Genomic DNA, 13,060 nt, shown 5'->3' with positions numbered 1-13,060 from the left:
AAGAAGATGAGAGGGAGGGAAGAGGATGATCGCAAGTGAGAGGATGAGAGGAAGGAGGGAGGGAGGGAGTGAGAGGGAGGAAGGAGGGAAGGAAGCTGAGGGAGGGAGAGGGTGAGGGAAGAAAGAAGGATGAGAGAGAGAGAGAGAGAGAGAGAGAGAGAGAGAGAGAGAGAGAGCACCTGGGAGGATGTAAGCGTGTCCACAAGATCCTGGCAGGTGCACTCCAGCCCTTTCCTAGAACCGACTATCCTTGTCTTATTATTTTTATTCCTTTTATTTACCTGTTTATTTCCATCTATTTTATTTTTATCTATTTTCCTTTATTCAATTATTTCTCGGATTTTTTCTTTGTTTCCTGTTTATTGATTTTCTTTACCATTGTCTTTATTATTCCTGTTTTTTCTTTATTTTCATTCTTTTTTTTTATTTTCTTCCTTCGCTTGTTGATTAAGAGGCAGATAGATAGATAGCCGGACGGATAGATAGATGGATAGATAGGGAGATAGATAAATAGGCAGATTGATAAATAGATAGATAAATATGTATAAATGATTTTAATTTGATTTTAACCTTAATTGTGTTATTTTCTTTTTCTTTCTCATTTGTCTTAATTTTTCGCTCATTTCTTCGGCACTTTTTTTCTTGTTTTTTCTTGGCTCGTGAGTAGATGTATTTTCTTTTATTCATCTACTGTCAGCTTATTTTTTTTTTTTTTAACATTTTCGTTTCTTTTCGTAGTCTTTATAATGACCAAATTAACAAGTACTTTCGCAAACAGCAACAACAACAACATTAATAGGGATAATAATAATAATAATAATAATAATAATAACAACAACAACAACAAAAGAGTAGACGGAGGAGAAGGAGGAGGAGAAGGAGAAGAAGAGGAGGAGGAGGAGGAGAAGAGGAGGACAGCCACCACCTCCACCACCACCACCACAACAACCACAACAACAATAATAATAATAATAATAATAATAATAATAATAATAATAATAATACAAACCTCCTCTCCATAACGTAACCCGTATACATCCTGTCCCCACTAAATCCTGCTGATGTAGCGGTCCCGTGACGATGACAGGCCGGGGTAGGTCTTGTGACAGCAGCGACAGACAGACAGACAGACAGCGATAGCACTCCCGAAAGGTCAGCAAACACCGGTGCAGGGAGGGTACGGTGATAAGCTCCTTGCCCATCGTCTTCGTCTTCGTCTTCGTCTTCTTCTTCGTCTTCGTCTTCGTCTTCTTCTCCTTCGCATCCAGTGCTGTTGAAAGAAAAACTTTACATTATTATTATTTTATTATTATTATTATTATTATTATTATTATTATTACTACCACTACTACTACTACTATTACTACTACTACTACTACTTCTACTACTGCTACTATTACTATTACTATTACTGTTATTATTACCACCACCACCACCACCGTCATCATCGGTATCGTCATCATTGTCTTCGTCGATTTTTCTTTTCATTTTTTCCATTACTTTTCCCTCATTTTTTCGCATTATCATTTCCTGTTTTTCCACCTTTCCACCCAAAGACTTTTTTTTTTTACTTTCGTCATTTTTCCATTGTTAATTTTTCTCCCGAAGTGTTATGTTGGGTGTAGTGGTTAGAAAGGCTTTTTCGAAGAGAGAGAGATAGAGAGAGAGAGAGAGAGAGAGAGAGAGAGAGAGAGAGAGAGAGAATTAGGAAAGGGGAGAGGAGGAGGAGCAGGTGGAGTGTAGGTGAGAGAGAGAGAGGGGGGGGAGAGAGAGGGGGGAGGAGAAAGGAAGAAAATTAGGAAAGGCGAGAGGAGGTGCAGGTGGAGTGTTGGGGAGAGAGAGAGAGAGAGAGAGAGAGAGAGATATATATAGAGAGAGAGAGAGAGAGGCACGTAGGCATCCTTTCCAGCTGCGCAGTTTTCCAAGGAGTCTTACTAAATACACCGGAAAGACTTATAAATAATCATAAGAATTTTTTAAGATATGCAAGTGTGTGTGTGTGTGTGTGTGTGTGTGTGTGTGTGTGTGTGAAATGGAAAACGGGAAATAGACACATAGATAGACAAAGAGAGAGAGAGAGGGAGAGAGAGAGAGAGAGAGGTGGAGGGGTTTAATACGTATTATTATTATTATTATTATTGTTGTTGTTATTATTATTATGCAAGAAAGAAGGAACCAAAGACTAGATAAGCAACATTGACCATAATTAAGCCTAAAAAACTCTGTGAATAGGCATAAGTTTCCCCCACCAGGCCCTTAACCCCTTAAGGCCGAGGATACGCCATCTCTCTCTCTCTCTCTCTCTCTCTCTCTCTCTCTCTCTCTCTCTCTCTCTCTCTCTCTCACGGTAGAAAAACAGAAGAAAAACCACATCCTTAGAAGACGGAAGTGAAATATAAATCCTTCTGCGCCTTCTTCAGGTAATCCGCACAGGTAAAAGGTTAATTAGTAGGTAGTCAGGTTAATTACATCATTTCTCAGGTAGGTAAGGTTAGGTCAGTATCAGTTAATATCGCTTTTTGGTTATTAACGATTTAGTAATTACCTCATTTATCAGGTCATTCAAGAGGTCATTTATTGCTCTGCCAGGTCGTTCTAAAGGTCAATAATTACGTCAGGTCGTTTATCAGTTATCAGGTCGAGCACTAGTTATTTACCAGGTCAGTTATTAGGTCACTTATCATCTTCGTTATCAGGTTATGCATATTTATATCGTCATGCCGTAAGGCAGGGTATCAGAACGCTTCCTGTGGTCATAACCTCCCTTATCTCCCCCCCCTCCCCTCCCCCGCCATCCTCATCTCTCCACCCCCTGTCCTGTACCCTCCCCACTTCTCCTTTCTCCCCCCTCGCCTCTCTTGGCATTCTCTCCTCCCTCATCCCACCCCATCCCTCCCTGTTGCATCCTCCCCCTCCTCCCTACAGCCTCCGCCGTGTCCTTGCCCCACTTTCCCCTTTCCCCCTCTCCCCTTTCCCCCTCTCCCCTTTCCCCCTCTCCCCTTTCCCCCTCTCCCCTTTCCCCCTCTCCCCTTTCCCCCTCTCCCCGATCCCCCTCTCCCCCTTCCCCCTCTCTTCCTATCCTCCCACTCTCCCTCCCCTCACTCCCCCTTCTCTGCCACATGCCCTCCTGTTGCTCCCCCCCCTCTCTCTCTACCGCGTCCTCTTCCCTCCACTGTTCCCTTCCCCCCACTCTCCCCTTCCCTCCACTCTCCCCTTCCCCTTTTTCCAAGCTGTCCTCCTCCCCTCTCCCTACCACATTTCCCCTCCCCCATCTGCGCCCCCACCCCCATCTGCGCCCCCACCCCCGTCCCTCCACTAGACAGTTTCCCACCTTCCCGTCGCGTCACCCCCCTCCTCTTTCCCCCTCCCCCGTCTTTCCTCCTCCTCCCTCTTTCCCCCTACCCCCACCGGCTGCCCCCCATCTGATAAGGAGATAAGGTAACGCATCCTGACAAGCACAGCAGCCCCTCCAACGGCAGGATGTCCGATGCCTTTGTGTGGAAGTGCGTAGTTGGTGGGTAGATTAGGTTAGGTTGGGTTGGGTTAGGTTGAGTTGGATTGGGTTGGTTTGGGTTAGGTTGAGTTGGCTTGATGTTGGGTTGGGATAGGTTAGGTGGGTTAGGGTTGGGTTGGGTTAGATTATGGTTAGGTTGGATTGGGTTGGGTTGGATTGGGGTAGGTTGGGTTGGGTTGGGTTAGGTTGACTTAGATTGGGTTTGGCTGGGCACTGGCAGGTTAAGGTAGGCAAAGTTAGGTTATCATAGTCTAGTTTAAACACAGGATAAGTTAGATAAAATTAGACTCTATTAAACTAAGACTGTTTAAAAGACTTAGACCTGATTAGGCTAGGCAGGGGTAAGAGAGATTAGGTTAGGACAGACTGATTAGCTGAGATTAACCTAGAAAAATTGTTAGAGAAAATGGTCTGAAAAACAAAATCGTATAATTGGCCTGACCTACACTAGTCACCCCCAAATCACTCACCCTCTCACCTGATCACTCTAATTATTTCACCTGTCATTTCAATTTTCTTCTCACTCATTTTCTTTCCACTGTCACACCTTCATTTCACCTTGACAGTCATCTCACTGTTCTCACTCACTCACTCACTCACTCACTCACTCACTCACTCACTCACCCGCCTTATCCCCGTGCGTCAGGGTGAGGTGCCGGGCCTCTGTTTGGCATTTGATAAGCTAAAGATAAGAGGAGGTCAGATAGCCAGAGAGAGAGAGAGAGATTTTCGTACTGTACATAACTACATCTCTCTCTCTCTCTCTCTCTCTCTCTCTCTCTCTCTCTCTCTCCTGACGTACGAGAAAACGACAAATAAGGAAAACAAGAAGAAGAGTATGGAAGAGAGGGAATGGGAAGAGAAGAGAGGAAAAGAGGAAAAAGGGTAGGACTGGAAAGGGAAAGAGAGGAAAAAAAGAGTAGAAGAGAGAAAAGGAAGAGAGGAGAAGAGAAAGATGAGACCGTAAGCAATGACCGCCTTCAGCAACAACAAAATAATAATAATAATAATAATAATAATAATAATAGTGATGGTGGTGGTGATGATAATAATAGTAAATAATAATAAGAAGAAGAAGAAGAAGAAGAAGAAGAAGAAGAAAAAGAAGAGGAGGAGGAAGAGGAAGAGGAAGAAGAAGAGAAGTTAATCTAAGATGGAGGTAGTCAGAGATGAGTGTGTGGGTGGATGAGTAAGAGGGAGAGGAAGAAGGGAGGGAGGGAGGGAGGGAGGGAAAGGAAAGGGAGAGAGATAAGATGAAGGGGAGAGGAAAGGGTTGGGATAGGGAGGAAGGGAGGGAAAATGGGGCAAAGGAGGAAGGGAAAGAAAAGGGGAGGGTGTGGAGAAAGGGAGGGAGGAGAGGAGGGAAATGGAAGAGGAAAAATAAGAAAAGGGAGGAGAGATGAAGGGAGGGAGGGAGGGAGAGAAAAGGGAAGGAGAGGAAGGATGAGGGAGGGAAAGTGAAAGAAAAAGGATGATGGAGAGAGAGGAAAAATGGAGAGAAATAGGGAGAGGAAAGGGGGGGAGATAAGGAGAGGAAAAGGGAGAGATAGGGAGAGGGAGGAAAGATAAGGGTGGCTGGGACGAGACAGAGGGAAAGAAGTGGAGGGAAACGGAAGGGAGGGGGAGAGGGAGAGAGAGAGAGAGAGAGAGGGGGGGAGGTGAGTCAGGTGCATAAGCAAGACATAATTGGGTGTCACTTATCTCCCTCCCCCTCATACTCACCCCTCCCCCTCATATTCACCCCTCCCCCTCATATTCACCCCTCCCCCTCATATTCACATCTCCCCCTCATATTCACATCTCCCCCTCATATTCACCCCCTCCCCCTCATACTCACCCCCTACCCATCTTGACTCATTCTCAGCAGACGTGGGAAGGGGGAGGGGGAGGGAAGATTGAGGTGATAATAAGCTGAGAGAGAGAGAGAGAGAGAGGGAGTTAAATGTCAACACGTAGTCTGGACAGAGCAGGTGGGATAGAGAGAGAGAGAGAGAGAGAGAGAGAGGAAGTTGTTTCTTTCTTTCTCTAAATCAAAGTTTGTTTCTCGAGACAAAGAATCTCTCTCTCTCTCTCTCTCTCTCTCTCTTTCTCTCTCTCTCTCTCATTTTCTTCTCACCTCTTGTCTAGTCCTTCTGTTTTCTTAACCTTGATTCCCTCCCTTCTCTCCTCCCCTTCCCCTCCCCTTCCCCTCCCCTCCCCTCCCCCTCCCCTTATCTCTTGCCGTTTCCCCTCCTTATTGCGACGCAGTTACCATTGTTTTATTTTTTCTTTATTTCGTTTTAAAGATTTATTGGGGAGGTAAATATATGCTGTAAGTTTGTTTTTATACCTGCCTGCCTTCCTACCTACTTGCCTATCTACCTATATGCCTACCTACCTACCTACCTACCTACCTATCTGTCTACCTGCTTTTCCTGCCCACCTCGTCTACCTGCCTACCTACCTATCACCACCAAGCAGCTATCAACATTTCCCATTACTTGCACCACCACCACCATCACCACCACTCCTACCACCACCACTTACCACCACCACTCCTACCACCACCACTTACCACCACCACTCCTACCACCACCACTTACCACCACCACTTACCACCACCACTCCTACCACCACCACTTACCACCACCACTCCTACCACCACCACTTACCACCACCACTCCTACCACCACCACTTACCACCAACACTCCTACCACCACCACTCCCACCACAACTCCTACACCACCACCACCCTCCCGTGACTCACCTTAACTCATTATCTCACCTGACTCAGCCACACAGGACGCTGGCCACCTTTTTTGTGTCACAGGCTGTCGTCGGTCTGTCTGCCTCTCTCTCTCTCTCTCTCTCTCTCTACATAGTCATTCTTTTTATTGTTTTTTATTTTCTTTACGAATTGTGATGCCAGTTGTTAACTTAATTTTTCTTCCACGTAAAACGAATATTGTGTGTGTGTGTGTGTGTGTGTGTGTGTGTGTGTGTGTGTGAGAGAGAGAGAGAGAGAGAGAGAGCGCCAGGGGATTGTGTTGGTAACCTCTAACCTTTGCTCTCTGGCCTTCACTGCCTCACCTCCCCTGCCTCACCTCTGCCTAACCTCCCCTACTCACCCCTCTGCCTCACCCTCCTGCTTACCTCCCCTGCCTCGTCTCCGAACCTCACCTCTGCCTAACCCCCTTGCCTACCTCCCCTGCCTCACCTCTGCCTAATCCTCCTGACATTTTCAACCTTACCTTACCCTGTCTTACCTATGCTACCCCGTTGCCTATCTCTCGGCCTTACCCTTCTGCCTCACATCTCATTTTTCAGCCTCTCCCTTTTGTATCATCCTGTCTTGCCGCCCCCTTCCTTGCCTCTCCTCATGCCTTACATCCCTGCCTCACCACCTCTGCCTCACCAACACTGTCTCAACCACTGCCTCACCAACTCTGTCTCAACCACTGCCTCACCACCTCTGCCTCACCCCCTGCTTCACCACCTCTGCCTAACCCTCCTGCCTCACCCTTATCTCCCAGCTTTACTATCCTTATTACTCCTTCACCCTTTTCCTCGCCTCTCTCTCATCCTCCTCTCTTCTCCTTGCCTCATCCCTCTTGCCTCATATCGTCCTTATATTCCCCTCCTCATCCTTGCCTCTTTACCCCTTACCTATCCTCCCTGTCTCACCCCCTACCTATCCTCCCTGTCTCACCCCCTACCTATCCTCCCTGCCTCACCCCCTACCTAACCTCTCTGTCTCCCCCTACCGGCTCCCTGCCTCACCCTGCCACGCCCTGCCTCACCCTGCCTTTCCCTTCTCCGCTGTGACCTCAATCTTTTTCTCACTCTTGTTTCTTCACTTCTCACTTTCTCATTTCCTCTCTCTCTCTCTCTCTCTCTCTCTCTCTCTCTCTCTCACCCTGTTTTAGTTTTCTTTTCCCTGCCGTTGCTCCTACCTCACCCTGCCTTACCCTCCTTCACCCTGCCTCACCCTGTACTTCGCTTTGTCTTTCGGTGCCTGTCCGTGCCTCACTGTCCTTCACCTTGCCTCACTCTTTGCTTTTCTTTAATAATAATAATAATAATAATAATAATAATAATAATGATAATAGTAGTAGTAGTAATTGTAGTAGTAGTAGTAATAGTAGTAGTGATAGTAGTAGTCGTAGTAGTGAGCCTCCTAAATCCATAACAATACGTCGCTTCCGTCACCTGTCCCGAAGGTGTGACGCACCTAATTAACATCCTGTACAGGTGATTCACTAACTCACCTGAGACTCTCCCTTAGTACATTATTTTCTTTCCTTTATTTTCTTATTTTTCACTTCCTTCACATTCTCCTCCCTCTGATTTTCTCTCTTTTGTCTCCCTTTCTTTTAATGTTACTTTTTTCTTCTTCTTTTCACCTCCTCCTCCTCCTTCTCCTCCTCCTCCTCCTCCTTGTTGATTGTTCTCTTTGTTTTTATGTTTCTTTGCCTCTTTTTGTTTTCATTTCCCCTCTCTCTCTCTCTCTCTCTCTCTCTCTCTCTCTCTCTCTCTCTCTCTCTCTCTCTCTCTCTCTCTCTCTCTCTCATACCTGCACCATAGCTCACACTAGCACCATCACACACACACACACACACACACACACACACACACACACACACACACACACACACGTCAGTTCGTATGTTAAAAAATGGTTGGGAATGGCAAAATATTGAGGGAGAGAGAGAGAGAGAGAGAGAGAGAATACCTGATAACAAGGAAGAATTGGTCAATCAGAGAGGGAGGGGAGGGGGAGAGGGAGGGGGAGGGAGGAGAGAATGGTGAAAGTGGGGAAGTTGGGTGTGTTAGGGAGAGAGAGAGAGAGAGAGAGAGAGAGAGAGAGAGAGAGAGAATAAATGGAACTGAATGAATATCGTGATTGAGACGACCAGTTTGTGAGCGAGTGATAGAGTGAGTGAGTGAGTGAGTGAGTGAGTGAGCAAAATGAATGAGTGAGTGAGTAAGAGAATAAATGAATGAGGGGAAAAAGTGAGGGGATGTATAAGAGAAAATGAATGAATGGGCCAGTGAGAGAGAGAGAGAGAGAGAGAGAGAGAGAGAGAGAGAGAGAGAGGCGCCAGTGAGGTAAAGGTTATAGGTGTCAGAGTCGTCAGGATCTCTCCCTCTCTCTCTCTCTCTCACACACACACACAGTGAAAAAACAGCAACTCGTTAGGGTAATCGCGCATAAATATCTCTACTGATCAATGCTGGCTGAGAGAGAGAGAGGGAGAGAGAGAGAGAGAGAGAGAGAGAGAGAGATGGGGGGGTGTTGGTGTGTTTTAGAGAGAGAAAATGTGTGTGTGTGTGTGTGTGTGTGTGTGTGTGTGTGTGTGTGTGTGTGTGTGTGTGTTTTAATCGTGTATGTTTGGCGTACTATAAGCCGTTTTCTACATGGCATAAAACTCCTTAGCATTTTCTCCATGGCGATTGATTTTACTCTTTCGACTCTTCAGTAACACAGAAGATGCCGCGTTGTAATTTCCAGCATAATTCGCTTAAGAGAAACTGTTACGACCCCAAACCCAAGGCGTGATGGATATTTCTAGTAAAGGGGGGGGGGGTAGTGTGTCCCTCTTAATGCTATCAATATTATCTATTTTTTTTTAATTACATTTTTTATTATATGTTATGGTTGTTTTGAGAGAGAGAGAGAGAGAGAGAGAGAGAGAGAGAGAGAGCAAATGCTGAAGGAACGGGAGAGGTAGGGTGAGGAAATTAATCAAGTTGGGAGGAAAGTAGGGAGGGAGAGAAAATCCTAAAGGGAGAGAGGAAAATCATAAAGGGAAAGTAGGGAGAGAAAAATCCTAAAGGGAGGAAGGGAGGAAATAAGAAAAATCCGAAAGGAAGGAAGGTAGGGAGAGAAAAATCCAAAAGGGAGGAAGGTAGGAAATAAGAAAAATCCTAAAGGGAGGAAGGTAGGGAGAGAAAAATCCAAAAGGGAGGAAGGTAGGGAGAGAAACATCCTAAATGGAGGAAGGTAGGGAGAGAAAAATCCAAAAGGGAGGAAGGTAGGGAGAGAAAAATCCAAAAGGGAGGAAGGGAGGAAATAAGAAAAATCCTAAAGGGAGGGAGGGAGAAAAATCCTGAAGGCAGGGAGGGAGACAAAAATCCTAAAGGGAGGAAGGTAGGGAGGGAGACAAAAATCCTAAAGGGAGGAAGGTAGGGAGGGAGACAAAAATCCTAAAGGGAGGAAGGTAGGGAGGGAGAAAAAATCCTAAAGGGAGGAAGGTAGGGAGGGAGAAAAAATCCTAAAGGGAGGAAGGTAGGGAGAGAAACATCCTAAAGGGAGGAAGGAAGGGAGGGAGAAGAAATCCTAAAGGGAGGAAGGTAGGGAGGGAGACAAAAATCCTAAAGGGAGGAAGGTAGGGAGGGAGAAAAAAAAAAAACTAATCCTAAAGGTAGGGAAGAGCGCCCTGTTGCCGCCCTCATTTGCATAGAACTCTTGCAACGGCTTCCGGTGCCCCCTCCCCCTCCCTCTCTCCCCTCCCCTCCCCCTCCCCTCCCCTCCCCCTCCCCTCCCCTCCCCTCACTTCACGCGGGGGCAAATGTAAACAAGAGAGCAGTTTCTTTTTTTTCTTTCTTTTTTCTTTCGTTTCTACACCATTATTTCTGACGTAAAAATTATCATTCATTTTTTCTTTATTCTTCATTCTCTTTTTTATCTACTTCATCTATTCTTTTTTTTATCTCCTTTTTTCATTATTATTTTTTCCGTTTTCCTTTATTGTTTATTTCTGGATTTTTTTTTTTTCTTGTTCGTTTTTTCAGTTATATTTTTGGGTTTTAATTTCCTTCATAAAGCTCTCTCGATTTTGAAAGAGAGAGAAAATTGGTATATATTTTTGTCTTTTTTTTCAATTTTTGGTTTTGGCAATTTTCGTGATGGTCTCTCTCTTTCTCTCTCTTCCACAGGTACGTGTCTATCAATTACAGGTAAAAAGAAAATGGAGACAGGTGTGTATGGACTCTCTCTCTCTCTCTCTCTCTCTCTAAGTAAAATTTTCTCCCTTTCTCTGTCTTGTCCTCTCTTCTTCCCTTCTCACCCTCTCTCCTCTTCTCTTCTTTCCTCTCTTTTCCTCTCATCTTCTCTCTTTTCTCTCTCTCTCTCAGTAAAATTTTTCTCCCTTTCTCTCTGTCTTGTCCTCTCTTCTTCCCTTCTCATCCCCTCTCTTCTCTTCTCTCCTCTCTTTTCCTCTCTTCTCTCTTTTTGTCTTAATATTTCCCTAGTTTCTTCAATTCTTCACACTGTCATCCTTCTCAATATTTTTGCTGACGTGTATGTTTTTTTCTGTGTGTGTGTGTGTGTGTGTGTGTGTGTGTGTGTGTGTGTGTGTGTGTGTGTGTGTGTGACCTAAAAAACAACCCTAACTTAAAAATAGCCGTCATGTGAGTAAGGTAGAGTGAGTGAGTGAGTGAGTGAGTGAGTGACAGGAAGGATAGTGTGGTGCAACATAACGGGTTGAGGATGCTGATTCACCTCTCCCCCTCCCCATCTCCCCTCTCCTCCCCATCTCCCCCTCCCCATCTCCCCTCTCCTCCCCATCTCCCCCTCCCCTCTCCTCCCCTTTATCGTCTTTCCGGTACATGCAGCCTTCCCCTACCCCTTCCCTACCTTTATCTCTCCCCTCCCCCTTCTGACTTCCCCCTCCGACCCCTCCTTCTCTTCCTCCCTCCCTCCTCCTTCTCTTCCTCCCTCCCCCCTCCTTCTCTTCCTCCCTCCCCCCTCCTTCTCTTCCTCCCTGCTCCCCTCCACTTCTCCCCAACCACTTCCCCACAAAGTCTTTCTCCCGCACCCCTTCACTGCTTCCTCTACCCTTCCCTTCCCTTCCATGTCTGATCCATCCCTCTCTCTCCCCTCCCCTTCGCTCCCCTCCCCTCCTCCCCTCTCTCATCAACCTTCCTTTTCACCTCCTTTCTAATCTTTCCTTTCCTCTCCCTCCTGTCTCTCTCTCCCCCCCCCTCGTAACCCCCTCTGTCACTACCACTAAGGTGAAGAAATGAGTTAGGATATGACAACACACACACACACACACACACACACACACACACACACACACACACACACTAAATTCCAAACGCACACACACCTCCACACCCACATCCTTTCTCTCTCAACCTCTCCCAACCACACCTTACATTTCCCCCCCTCCCCTCCCCTCCCTTTTCCCCTCCCTCTCCCTCCCCCTTTCCCTTCCCCTTTCCCATTCCTCCTCCCTATCCCACACTTCCATCCTTTTTCTCTATAAACCCCTCCCGACCACACCTTGCATTCCCCTCCCCTCCCCTTCCCCTTTCCCCTCCCCTTCCCCTTTCCTCTCCCCTCTCCCCCTTTCCCCTCTCCCCCTCTCTCTTAGTCTTGTGTTCATTCTTTTCCTCTTCGCAAAACCATCCATCAATTTTTCCTTGATTTTAGTGGTAGTTGTGGTTGAGAGGTGTGGTAGTTGTGGTAGTAGTGGTGGTGGTTGTGGGAGTTGTGGTGGTGGTGGTTAAAGTTGTTGTTGTGGTGGTGGTTGTGGTGTGGTGGTGGTGGTTTTGGTAGTTGTGGTGGTGATAGTAATTGTGGTACTATAGGAGATGGTGGTCAAGGAAATTGTGGTTGTTGTGGTGATGGTTAAACTGCAGTGGTAGTAATGTTGGTAGAAATATTGGTAGTAGTGGTAGTAATGTTGGTAGAAATATTGGTAGTATTGGTAGTAATGTTGGTAGAAATATTGGTAGTAGTGGTAGTAATGTTGGTAGGAATATTGGTAGTAGTGGTAGTAATGTTGGTAGGAATATTGGTAGCAGTGGTAGTAATGTTGGTAGGGAGGGAGGGCCACACCTCACTTAGGCGGTTTCCGTTGTGTCTCCGTAAACAGCCTCCCCCCCCTCTCTCTCTCTCTCTCTCTCTCTCTCTCTCTCTCTCTAAATATACATTCATACTCGGTTTATACAAGATAGACAGTAATAGAAGTAAAAAGTTATGATACAGTGAGAGAGAGAGAGAGAGAGAGAGAGAGAGAGAGAGAGAGAGAGAGAGAGAAATTGCTGGAAAATAGAACTGAGAGAAAGAGAGAAAAGCGAGTGAGAGAGTGAGCAAGTCAGGTGGGTGTCGGATCAATACACAGGGAGGAGCCACTGCGGTTAATAAAGAGACTCACCTGAGAGGGCGGGGCCAGGTGAGGCAGGGGGAGGGGCTAGGAGGAAGGAAAGAGGGAGGGATGGAGGGAAAGGAGAGAGGCATGGAGGAGGGAGAGAGAGCAGGGAGGTAGATAAAGTAAGGGAGATTAGCTGAGAGGAAGATACGGAGGGAAGGAAAAGGGAGAGGATAGGAGGAAGAGTTAGAGGTAGGACAGGTGTGGTGGGAGGGGCAAGAAGGGAAGAAAAACGGAGAGATGGAGGGAAGGAGGAGGAATGGAGGAGGGAGAGAGAGTAGGGAGATGGGTAAAGAAGAATGGAGAGAAGGATAAGGAAGGAAGGAAAAGGAAGGAAGTGGGGAGATAGATTAAAGAAGAAGGATAGGTAGGGAGGTAGGAGGAAGTAGGATAGAGAGGAGTGAG

This window comes from Coenobita brevimanus, chromosome 22 (genome assembly GCF_032717465.1).
Source record: "Coenobita brevimanus isolate Jiangsu-jjx chromosome 22, ASM3271746v2, whole genome shotgun sequence".
Classification (NCBI taxonomy): domain Eukaryota; kingdom Metazoa; phylum Arthropoda; class Malacostraca; order Decapoda; family Coenobitidae; genus Coenobita; species Coenobita brevimanus.
The sequence above is the reverse complement of the archived record's forward strand: the minus strand, read 5'-3'. Positions refer to the sequence as shown.